The 14,037-nt window shown below is 30.7% G+C and overlaps 1 protein-coding gene across 1 annotated transcript in view; it reads right to left on the bottom strand.

Moving 5' to 3' along the window:
- Positions 1-14,037, bottom strand: part of form3 (formin 3) — a 527,238-nt gene that overhangs the window by 469,453 nt on the left and 43,748 nt on the right. Inside the window, 1 exon segment of the mRNA XM_067050567.1 lies at positions 12,416-12,461. The gene's annotated coding sequence lies outside the window, so the exon portion shown is untranslated.

Below are 14,037 nucleotides of genomic sequence, written 5' to 3'. Positions count from 1 at the left end.
AATCCTTGATGCTCCTTATTACGTCACAAATAAACTCATTCACAAAGACCTTAACATCCCATTCGTTGCAGATTTGACCCAAAACACATATGCGTCTTTTCATTCCAAACTCCTTAACCATCCTAACCCATTAATTCTTAATCTTTCATACTTAACAATTCCTGATAATCCTCCGAGGCGTCTGAAAAGAAGATGGCCCGGGACCTTCTAATTTAAATTACTGTTTGAAGCACCACCAATAGGTGGTTCCTTCCCAAGATTTTCAAGTATATATGAAACATACTACATATTTACTTATTGTATTATTTTGAACAGTTGTAAATAACATTAAATAAATAATTAAAAAAAAAAATTATAAAAACATTTAGAATATTATTTTGATCATATTCCCAATCATTATCTATGCTCTGAAACGTTTGCCAATTTTGATATTTCAGTGTAAATTATAAATGACAATCATGATTTATTTATTTCAAAAACTACTTGAAGAATTTTTTATGTGATACATCAGAATCCAAGCGTAGTTAAAAAATATGGGTTGTGTTCCAGGCTTATTATCCAAAGTACAATAGACAATAACGAATATGCCAGGCATGGTCATAGGAACCAATTAAAAAAACTTTCGGGGTTATTTATAATCTGAATTACAAAAAAAAAGTATCATAAGCTTCCAATAATAATATGAAGTATTTTCCAAGAATTTCTATGTATTCCCTTAACTTATTTCCTCACCTGTCCCAGATAAGGTATAAGACTCTTATTTAAATGGTTTTCTCTGATTGATATTCCACTCTTTTACCTGATACAACAACAACAACCTGATACAATATAAGAAAAAACAAAAATTATACATGAGACATATTGAGGAGTATCACAAGATTTCGAAATTATTCTAATTCAAAACTTAACAATTTTAAGACGTGAAAAACAAATAATTAAATCGAATGATATTATCCTATCAGAGTATAACGGAATATTTCTCATTCGTGTTTCTAAACGTCACGTGTAGGTGTTAAATTGGTCATTTAAAATTTAGATTGATAGGTCTTTCTTGATATAGTCTGTTACGTATTTCTAAATTATATTCCGCCATCATGGTGAACGGACGTGCCTCCACGATAGATAAATCAATCCTCGGGATTAACGGCTATCATTATCACAAATGGCTCAATATTTTTGGCGCCACTGAGACAAATTCGAAGTCATCTCTTTCCCACCAGTTTCCTTAAAACGTTTTATCTTTGATATCGTGAAGTTGAAAACTGTTTTTCTCTGTCACTAGTACACACTTAACAAATTGTTTCGCGAAAATCCGAAATCAGGTACCATGAATACAAAGGTTTAAATTTACACAACTCTATTAAAATTTATTCACCTAATGCTACCGTGAACCAACAAAATAACTGACTGAGACGACATTTTGTACATTTCTAATTGGATATTTCAGGAAACTAAGTTCATACGGTCGATGTTAACAAAATTTAAACAGATATAATTATAATGGTTGATACCACAAGGACAAATAATGAACATTACGTTTCCATTAATTTATTCTCGTTTTGGAAAACTCCTGACGGAAAAAATTAAAATGAACTAAAACTTGGAAAAGTCTTAACCACAACAGAATTGGTCGCTACCACCGGAATGAGAATCGTTCATACTTTATTATGGTGGCGGACCGCGGACTAACATACGGGATTATAATAATAATCATTAAATTTAATATTTGATTAATACATATTTAAAAATAAATGTAAACATTTACAAGAGAAATTGGTTTTTTAATATCAAGGTCATGAGTTATTTCTTTAGGGTCTACTGAATTTAATAAATTTAAGTAGTTTTCATTCATTCAGGATCTGTGGATAAGAGTACACAATTGTTTGTACTTACTTATTTTATTTTCAAGGAAAGAAACCCAATCTCCTTTCATATTCATTCCCTTGCATACTGGACTGTACAATAAGCATGTGCATGACATGTGATGCAGATGGATATTCAACAAAAACATATAACTAAAGATATAAAAGCTAGAAATCAGAATAAATACCTTAAACGGAGGATGTAAGAAATCAAGTAATTAAGATGGACTAGACCTAATGGACAGTTAATCCGAAACGTCCAAAAGAATGAAATAAAGGAGATGAGAAGTAGTAAGGGTTTTTTCCTACAAAAAAAAAATGTACAAGTTATGGAAGAGGGATACTAAAGACCTAAACTGTTGAGTTATAACCTAACCGTAATGAAACAGAAATAATTGTTAAACAACAGTCTTCCTATGATAAAGGATAAAGAAAATACAAAGCGAAAATCAACAAAATCAGTATTATATGGAATGTCAGAAAATACTGGAATAACCCAGAAATTAACAATGGGTAGTGACTTGTTTCCAAGGGTATAGTTATGACCAGTTGTACCTATACCGAAAACATGTGCAAGCCCATAATATTTATATTGTGTGTTTTATTATACGTTATAAAAATTAAGTAACTACTATCTTCAACATACTTAAAATATAACATATATTATAAACAGTCATTTGTTATTCGAATAACTCATAGACTTTGTTAGTTTAGTCCATTTATTTACAATCATTATTATACATTAATTAATTATAAACAGCAGAGCCTATGTTTCACGTAGCGGTTATGTTAACACATAAAACCGTTGTGAACTACTTTCACCGCTTTTCTGGTAAACATAGCATAATTTTCCAGCTTAGCTATTCAAAGCATCATACTTACCGCCAGCTTTCATTTTTATCCAGATATGCTTGAGGGAGTAATGAAAGGACAACTTTCAAATGAGTGATGATACCGTCGCAGTTACAAAGGAATACAAACTGAAATTATTATTAGGACGATATTTCGAACTTTTTGTTAATATGAATTCTTTTAATAAGCAAAAATTAAATATTAGTAAAATGTTGAATCAATGCACTATTTCTACTTAGCCTTTTTTGGACGGCTGATGTAAATGTACTGCCTTTTTTTATGTTCTGATGTTTTAATGTTATTCGATAGACTTCAATTTTTTTTTTAACTTCCTAATACAGTCTTACTTATAAGATACATAATGATGGGGAAAACATACGAATTCATTTGTTAAATAATACTAGTGAACAGCCACAACCAGAACAAGCAGTTTAGTAAAGTAACCCAACGTGAAAGAATTATAGCTCTCGTTATAGACATCGATCACTGGTGTTCAAAATACCAGGTATTAGAATGAAGGACTTGTAAAAATTTGAGGTGTAAATCTTTTCCCTGAGAAGAAATCATTCAACTAACTACCTATTTTCATTCGGACCCTGTACTTTTATTTATTATGAACGTTAATAAAGATATCAAACCCGTCAGGGTATTATCAAAGGGTTTCAAAACTAAACATTAATAATTACCAACAAACATAAGTTGTAATTTTTTTTCACCATCTTTGTTCTATTTTGTTAAACTGGTGTATTCATTGCGGAATCCTAAAATATGAATTTTTATAGCAACAGAATAATAAAAAAATTTTGTTTGAAAATTATGTCATCCATGTTTTTTCCATCAATAATTAAAGTTCAATATTCATGTTATCTTCCTTGTAATTATTTCATAAAATTAATCACTTGAACTGCTCTAAATAATAACCTGAGGGCATTATTAAGAAAACCAAGAACAGTAATCCTTCCAAGGAGCATATACCAACAGTAGCAGACACGTGAGCCAGGAAATGACTGGACCCTGACGAATCCGAGTGTAGGCGAGCAAGCCTTGAGGGGTCGTGTCGCCTAAACGCTCCCTGATCGGATCTGCCGTAGCTGAGCAATAATGTTTCCATTATTCGGGTACACTTCAAACCATTATGTCAATCATCTTTCGCTAAGCCACTAGTTGAAGATGATTGACCAAACTATTTTTCTAAAATAATTATATATGGTACATAATAGCATCCAAATCGCGTAATACTAGTAGCCACTTATATTCCATGACTCTTATTCTGTAAGACCATAAATTTTATCTACAAATTTCATTTTTAATACAAGAAAATTAGGTCAGTTATGGCAGACAAAGGTTGCCTTGACCATCAATCACCTGTTAAGAAACATCTAAAGGCACGCAGGAAGAAATGCGTTTTACTGAAGATTAAGGTCATAGGTATATACTTTACCGAATTAACAAAAACTGGACTGACCGAAATCTTATATACTCTAAATATATTATATACAATACATCATATAGCTAAATCCCATGGAGGGTCAGGGGTGCAGTATATCATATATATATATATAACATAAGATTTTGTATCATTACCTCCTAAGTACTTCCCAAGTCCTGAAATACATTTTGGCCGCCGGTTCAGCAATGATGTCCGACAAGATAGTGCGGTCTTTGCTTGTTTTATAGTGTGTGTACGTAACAGTATGCCAAGCATTTATTTAAGATTAGTTGGCAGATTATTTTAATTTAATCGAAATAAAAAATAAATTATTAAATAAAACACATCGATAGTTAGGGCGTTGACTATATGACTAAAACATTTGTGAATAAACTACTTTATAGTTGTTGTAAAAGTCGTTATTTTTCTTTTATGTCATTTAAGAGGATTCACAAAAGTGTTGCAAGAGAAAAAAGGTCAGCATCTATACTTATTTAAGATCCCTTAGCAATCATTTTTAAATGTGTCGGTTTTTAATCCAGAATGCTTTAATCATATTTACATACTTAAATGCATATTGTAAATATGCATGAATAAGGGATGGAAAAGAGGAAAGGGCAAAATGGGGATATCTGTTTAAGGACAGCTTCACTCATATCGTAGACCGTGGTGGAAGATCGTATTAAGGCAACACATTAGCATTCACGAGTCGGAAACGGCTCCGGTTCAAATCTGGTGAGTTTTAATTTATTTCCTGGCGGTTATCTGCGGGATAACCCGTCCCTCTTGTCCAAGTTAGAGTACTTAAGAACGATAAACTCTAATAAACTACAAAACTTCATATCTTATTCGCACATTTCCCTAAGAGCACTTTCAGCAAAGGGCTTAATTTAAGCCCATCAGTTGACTTTATGAGCTTGAATTTATTTACTTTTTGCCGAATCATAACATACTACACCACATCTGTGCTGTTTCACAACATCCATTTAGTTAAAATGATACATTAATGTTTTTATAATTTTTTTTTCAACTTAGCACTCTTAGTAAAAACAGCCTCTATGAATTTTAATTGTGAATTTAAATATTAATTAACTATTTTTTTAAATATTAGATAACATATCAATTAAGTTCACCATGTTATTGAAAGAGATTGGGTATTTCTACCTGTTCTCTTCGATTGAATGTTTAACGTCTTCAAGTTATGTTCTTGTATGTATATATATTTTTTTTTGCAGATAGAGTAGATGCCATCTCTGAGGAAAGTTTTATAAATTTATAATATTTTCAGTGATTTCGTTCTATTGTCGATTCTAAGGTAGGTGCAATGAAGAGCTGGAGTGACACCATTTAAAGTCAGAAACCTCTGTAGGAGTTAATATAAAACTAGGGCTTTTATTTATACCTGTTTCTTGAATAGAGTTATTTTTCATAGTATTTTATTTGTATTGAGTTACCATGATTACCATTTTTTTTTCTGGCTCACCACTGTTGATGTTTCTATTGGCTTTTGTTGGTGGAAAGTATTGTCATAGTAACCGCCAAAGTTTGGTTTTACGGTCATACTACTATTGGGATAAACTGCTTCTAACGCCATTGGCTTTGTCTCTGCTATTCATTATTTCAGAATTATAATTATAATAAACACATTTCTTTCTTTAGTGGTTCTTGAATGCCATTGTTATTTTCACATTCAGGGCAATCAGTAGATATATGAACTAGTTTGTTACATATAAAGTAAGAGACAGTGTCTTACTGTCCTGCTTTACTGGTAGAAATGAGTTTACTTATGTCGTCGGGTGGAATATAAACTTTAGAAACTAAGCCAATCTTGAGTCTTTCTTGAGAAAATGCGTGGACAAAGGACAAACCTTTTTTTCGATAATTTTATGAAGTATGAAGGGCAAGCGTTTGTTATTATACATTTTTTGAATTAAAATTTCCTCATCATCAATAACTATTGATTTGTGGTTTATTAGGAGACTTTTAAGTACAACTTTATTACTAAAATGGATAAAAAAAAATCGAGAGTTGGAGGTAGATTAATTGTGGGTCAATTAAGTCTGCAATTTTGTGTATATATTCTCTCTGTTTGATAATAGGATGAGTTTGTATTATGATGGCATTTTCTCGTTAGAAAAAAAAAATCGTTAGTAAGGGCTTTAGTTTAGTCGAGTTAGCCGAAGTATTTTTCATACTAGTCCCAAAAAGCTCAGATAATTTTTTTGTTTTTACCTGCCCCTGTGATGAGAATATATATTTCATTCTAAAACAAAACCTACAGAGTAGTAAGCTTTATAAAAAGGAGCATGACTCAGTAATGGCCCGTGCCCTGTAGGCGTACACAGCGAAGGAGGTCTTTATAGGGCATATCTAACTTGATTAATATTTATACCGCGTCTCTTGGGGAACACCGTCTTACAGGCGATTTTGACAAATGTCGTCCGACTCTGCCGTTTGTGGAGCCCCACTGTCTCTTCTTAATGGAACATTTCGAATGGCTCTCTTAACATCAGCTTATTAATAGTCCCTTCCAGATTATTAGGAAACCTTTTCATAAATATTAATACATCGATATGCAACGGCTAAAGCCATTTTCATGATGGATAGCGGGATAGATTTATAAACCGGTGGGAAAATTTCCTTTGTTTATAGATGTCATTTATTAATTCAGTAGCTAGGCCGTTCTGCTATTTTACAAAGCTCGAAGGACTAATCTAGAATATTGAGCGTTATACCTATATGACCCTATCCGTTATCATTACGAAAGAAGTTTTTATAAAATTACTAAATTAAAATAATTTAATTAAGTGTTGACTGAATATCAGTCGCATTTAATGATTTCTGATAATATTGTCAGGATTGTGGTCAAAATTCAACTTAATATGTGATAAAAATAAATTTAGTGAATCCTAAATCCTAATCATCCTCCAATACTGCAAGACTCTTTCTCCTAGAAAAATGATTATATAAATATGAAAAAAATTATATTAATATACGTATGTAGGTGCATATATGCTAATATTTAATATGCATAAGACTTGATTTTTTTTGTTTTATACCACTTTAGTACATTTCTTTATTTTTTATTTAGATTAAAAAAATAATTTTAAAATAAAAATAAGAATTTATTTTATATATGAAATTTATTTAACGTGAAAGTAAATTTGTAAACATTTAAAGGCAAAATGATTTAAACAATTTGAAATAATAAATACATACTCAGCAACTCTTATGCATGGTATATAAGTGCATACGCTTCCTTCAAACCTTAATAAAACCTTCTCAGGACTATGTTTAATAACGGAAAAAGCGTTCGTTCGAAATAAATTAAACCATTTTGACGAGTAGCCTCAGAAATAAAAATTTACTTTTCTAAATTTCTTTATGAAATTTAATAATAGGAGTTTCTAGTCAGAGTTGAACCTTAAACTGTTTTATGACTGAATTTATCCAACAAATGTTTTCTAAATTTACATTTTCTATACCACTCATATATGTTCATTCATTGCACCGAACTATGGATGTTGTAATTTGGTTGGACAATCTTGTAAAACATTTTCTGATTAAACACATTTTTCCTATACGTAATTGAAGATGCAATACGTACAAAAAAGAACATTTTTCGCTGTCAAAACAGAAAATAATATTACTTTGGTATAAAAAAAAAAAAAAATCCAATAATTATCAAACAAACGCGATAGTTTAGACAGTCGGAAAATTTAAAATTATTCAATAAACATTTATATCATGGCTTTTTGAAGTTTTTACCTCATCTTTTACTTTTATTTTTAGCATTATTTCTAAATGGCTTTTGGAATGAAGTAAATATGTGATCGTGTTTACCTTCAGATCCACCTTATATTATGCAAATGGATTAATGGCTGAACATGCTTCACAGTCTTTCAAAACAACATTAAAATTCAACAGCTCAGTATTAAAATATTTTTATGCGACGGTTGAACCAAAGATGAATCGTTACACTTATGTGATATGGCCAATATATATTTTTTCTAAATTATAATTTTTTTTCTCTAAACTAAGAAAATAAATTAATTAAATTACATTTATAAACTAATAGCGTAAAGACAGAAAAATAATACAAAAAATAAACCAGAAAAATCCGTACAAAACTGCAAACTTCTAATGGTATAGATATTAATAAAATCAACTATTTTTTAAAATATAGATACTGAGCAGCAATGGATAATGGAGCAATCAAAGCATATAAGGATAAAATTATCAAACATTAAAATACTGAAAATGTTATTTAGGAGAATTGATAAATTACTCGCTAAATACAATGTAAATAAATAATCAAGAATAAATCAATGTCAAAACCGTTTTTAAATGGCCTATTATGATCAATAGAATATATTTTGACCAATGAAAAATTGTTTTCAAAGCAATTTTTTTTTTACTGAGAATAAATCATAATTGGAAAAATACCTTACAGTAATATATTAGACACTTTGTCATTGTACATTATTAATATGAATATATTTGGATATATGTAACTATATATAAAAAAGTCATTGTACATTTTGAAATATGGTCAGAGAAACAAATTATACGCAGAAGCAGGATTGGGCAATGCTGTTATAGATTGCCTCAACATCACTGCGAGAGACACAATTTATTGTTATGAGATTATGTTTTTGAGAGTAATGTTTTTGTTATAACTAATAAACAAATTTGTTTCAAACAAGAATTTTCATTATATATAAATATATTGTTGATCTTATTCACGAATAAGCACGAAATCGTACCTGGACAGTTTCTGGATATATTCTTTTTATCAATAAGATATTGGCCACTTCACCCTTGTTGATGATATTACTCAAGATCATAGAACGAGGGTAGTTGAAGGTCTAGAAATCAAGAGCCTATCTCAGAATCAATAGCGTAGATAGAAATCAAGCCAACTTGCTCATAATGAATCCGATTGGTTATGTTTGAAATAAACACCGAATCTAGTTACAAATGCGCTTATCTATTCTAGATAACATGCAACTTGCAGATCCATTAATTAAGGAATGGGCTACTGTCGATGTGAATCTATAATTCGAAGCAAAATCATCCCTGCTAAAGACACTTAAATTTTACGAAAAAAACAATTCTCGATTATTATTTTTTAATTGAAAATTTTAAATTTGATGCTTTCTTAAACAATTGGCAAATCCTTTTTTTTTTATTTATTCAGGACTCTTATTTCTTCTAAATATTCAAAAACTAATAGTATCTGATTATCTATAAGTAGTCCACTTCGATTTCTGAGTAATAAGTAGAAAATATTCTGAAAGATATTCTGCCACGATATTCTATGTGATTGCTGAATAAGAAGATAAGATAGACTTCTGACAAACTTTTGAGCGGCAGGGTAGTTATCTAAATGACCAAAAGATCTGGTGCGTTTCGCACAGCACATAACCTTCACTTACCAACCTACAAACGCATGCGTGTGTGCACACACATGCCAATATAAAATACTATATTATTTAGACTCAAAACGTTTATTTCAAACGAAAACTCCTATTTGAAATATTTCATTTCCATATATAGGTATGTCAATATTTTTTTTATTTGTTGATTATTGAGAATTTGCGATTGTCCAGAGAAAGTAGTCCAGAAGAAATTTCGAACCTGCCATTATAGGAGACAATCTTAAGCCGGCAACTCCTAACATCAAAGTTAGCAATACCTAAATGAGATTCACATATTAGGTAGTTATGAACCAGTGAAGGGCGAACTATCTGGTAGAATGTGACCGTATTAAGTAATGTAATAAATATGTACGGGGCATGGTGCAACGACATTGTTCGTATTGTGAATACATTGTATAAGGCAATCCGCAGTAGGAGGTCTATTCAATATTAGAGCACATTAGATCAGCTATTATTTCTGATCCTGTTCCTTTATGAGGTTTCTCCTCGTGTAGAATCTCTTGTTTTTTTTTGTTAATCTGGTATTCATAAATCCATCCTGTTCATGAATGTACAAAGATTTGTCAGGCATAATGCGCAGTTCGAAGGAATATATTGGTTTTTCAGTTCTTTCATTATAAAAAATTATAATTTAATTATGCCAGAACTTTTATTATTTGTTACAGATATCTCATAGTGGGCAGAAAAATAGCCAAAGTCATTTTACTTTTTCATTTAACTTTTACTTATTCATTTATTGTGGAATAAATTAATTCTTCAAACAATTTCTATTAGGCAATTAAAAAATAGAACAATCAATACGCATAGTATCGTGAGATTCACAGCGCATACTTAAATGAATGAAATGAATAATAAAAGATGTGTAATATTTATATCCGTTCTAAATTTATTTAAGCACCTATTAATAGACAAAATCGAGTAATATAAGCACTAGATGGAAACTGGACACTTAAACTTACTTATATACATCAATTTGGACTTATGCATAGTAGGGAACATGTACATAGTTAGGGCAACTGATAATACCAAAATAAATAAAAGAAGGATGAGGGAAAACAGTTGGAACAATAGAAAAAAATCAGGTGCGGTGCGCACATAACAAAATATTAATTTACTAACCCACATGTGTCCTCAAGTTTTGAGTTACCTCGCATTAATATTATAGCTATTTTTGTGATTTAGAAAAAAACCTACAGGCCAGGGAAGACAAAAATTATGAACAAAAAAAATTATTTTCCTGTTGTTATAATAATTTATATTTTCGGCGTGGGAACAACTGATATATTTTTTTTTTGTTCTTGCCAGGAATACAACAGTTCAACAAAAAATAAAGCTATAATGTGATCGAGAAAGAACGGACAGTCTTCTCTTCTTTTTCCTTCAGAAACGAATATTTTATTTTTCCTTTTCCCAAGCAGATTTTTTTAAAATTCGTTACTCTGTCATACTAAAACCTAAGGATATTATTTAGTTCAAGGATATAACCTAAAGATGTTTATTCTACATTGACTTAACGTACTTAATCAAAATCGTTATTCTATGAAGTGGCACTTCCGATCAGCCGATTTTATTAAAAACGTTTCTGAAATATACCCGTATATGTAATTTATGTTTTCTATGACTCTTCGTTTATGAGCTAGGCAGCTCACAAACGCACGCACGCCCGCACAAGAATAGTTTTTTGGGCTAGGAGTCCTCAAAACATGTAGTATTTCAGTCGAAAATTCGAATTCGAAATTTTTCACGATCACAATGCTTTTCCTTACTATATATTCTTTATGTAAAAATGAAAGTAAAAACGGCTAGAGCAGTAAAGAACCATTACTAAAGTCGTATTTTCTCTTATTTTATGCTTTAAAAATATATTTATTAACCTTCATTATGTAATTTTCAACTTTTTAAATTTGAAAAAAGTCAAAAAAATTAGACTAGGAACATTAGCTAACCCACTATTTTTACATTATTATTATTATTTATTTCCACCTTCGTCTGCCTCATAAGCAATACAGGTGTGCAGCAGCAGTTCAATGTTACATATCCATCATCAAAATACTGCTAATAAATCAATTTACACCCATTATTTTTATATGCTAACAGTTAGTGAACCCACCACAAACGATTCTTTAACAAATTATATTATTTATGTTACAAATATATTAGATTATCAGGATGCCCTGACAAACTTTTAAAGGATACTGGAGAAGTGCCGGGTAATGTGGAATATTTGAGCTGAACCTCCTCTACTAAAACTAATGTTAAAATCATTCTAGGCCCATGTTTAATAATACTGAACAAATTAATTATAAATTTCATTTTTTTAAAGGAATTCAATCCTTTTTTACTTCTTAAATTCTTTATTACAGTGGATGTTTCAAGGTAGAACAAGCTCATCCTAACCTTGAAATATAATTAATTGATTGATGTTTCTTACATAAGTTATCCTTTCTTCTTTATTTACTACTTCTATTAACACAACGTTTGATGGTTCTTATCCTTGCCCACAATTATTTTTAACAAAAGTTTTGATATCAAATACTTTTCAAAGTATTATAATATTATACAAATATATTATTTCATAGACAAATTCTACCCTTTTTTTTTACTTTCTAAATTCTTTATTAAGGAAACGTTTCGAAAATATAAAAGATGTAAGAAAATCACCAAATTAATTATTTGTCTAGGTTCAAGATGAGCTGGTTTTGGCTCGAAACTATCTGTTGGTACGTTCCTGTTTTACAATAACAGCTCCATATGTTTCATCATTCAATAATGGATGGCCTATCAAATGATATGAGCCTTAATTAACATACTGATAGAAGGTAAACACTCACCTAAGTGTCTAATCGTAGATACATCCACGGGTGAGGCAGGGCGTTCCTAGAACAGAAACAAAGACGAATTAGACCATTGTAAGGTTAATGATGCTAAACCATAAGCTTAAGAGGACCGTCGTTCGAAAGGCCATTCCTCCCTCCGTTCTATAGTTCACTGCTTCCTTATTCTATTCGTTCATCTATTACTACCTTATTGGCTATGGGAGGGCCTTAGGAACAATTCTGTTGCTATAACAATTCTACTATAGGCTGTATGGACTTTAATCAAGGACCATACAGAACGGCCGCCCACTTAGGGGAGTAAGTAGGTGTACTGCTCGAGTGTTGCCATGAGTAAAACGCGTTAAATATTGCCAACTAACGTTTTAACAGAGTCAATCAAGAATTTCCAATTTATCTATTAGTGCAAGAAATCATATTATGAAAACATTTTATATACGTGAAATATTTAGTTTGGTTATCCACTTCATTTCTTAAACAAATTGAGATAGAGTGGTATAGAACGCCAAGCAAAAAAAAAAAATTGAATTTATGAAACTTTAGAAGTGTCATGTTGCTGTCGATTTCTAGGGACGCCTGTTTCTCCTAACAAGAGAAATGTTTTTGATAAATCATCAAGAGTTCATAACTGTCCCTTCAGAACCGTAAGAGATTCGAGAAAAATTCCAATAATCTTTTATTTAATATCGATGACGCCACTAAATCAAAATACTCTGAGACTTGTGTTTTTATTTATTTTCCCCTACGCAAGCTGTATAATTAATTTTGAAATAGTATGATTATAAGCCTTCGTGTCTTGAATACTCTGATTTGAGTTCAGGGAAGGTTGTGTCAACTTTACTCAAGAATAAGAAAATAAAAACGTCTACCAAGTACATATGTCAGTATACCTTCATCACCATTTCTATCAGATAGATACGTATTGAAGAGTATACTTTCAAACAAATAATATAATTTAAAAAAAACAAACTACGAAATAAACTCCATCTATGGGACGGAAGGTTGTTACTGTATACTTCATACATTACATCACAAATAAGTAAAAACGTAAAACGTTTCTACAGTTCAAAGCAGTTGTTTCTCATGTGGGCCATCGGCAACGCTGGGAGCAACCTATCATTCAAGCTTATGAAATGAAAAAAAATTTACTATTTCGAGCTCGAATTGTTTCAAAACACTGACGCTGACGGGATATTACTGAGTTGCAAGAGACATCGAACTTAAATATGAAGTAAGCAGTGCACTCAAAAACATAACAAATCTAAAACCGACAAACTTAACATATAAAATAATTTTCAATGTTTAGAGCTCACATTGTTTCAAAACACCAACGGGATCTCATTCAACTATTTGAGCCCACAAACTTAAAAATTTGTTGAGCTGTTTGTTCGAAAAATTGTCACATAATTACAAATAAGCAGGTTATGAGAAAAACAATGACCTAAATAAATAAAATGAAATAGTAAAAAACCAATTTATTCAGTTTTGGAAAATTATAATTAAAAATTTTTAATGGGAGCAGATAAATTTCACGTGGAAATCTTCGATTCAGAGAAAAAATATTTCTTCAATTCCTCATATGAAACAAAACGTATAGTACAAGTGCCCAAAATTAGAAA

This window comes from Halyomorpha halys, unplaced genomic scaffold (assembly GCF_000696795.3).
Source record: "Halyomorpha halys isolate HHAL.00 unplaced genomic scaffold, Hhal_1.1 Scaffold898.1, whole genome shotgun sequence".
Lineage (NCBI taxonomy): Eukaryota > Metazoa > Arthropoda > Insecta > Hemiptera > Pentatomidae > Halyomorpha > Halyomorpha halys.
The sequence above is the reverse complement of the archived record's forward strand: the minus strand, read 5'-3'. Positions and strand labels throughout refer to the sequence as shown.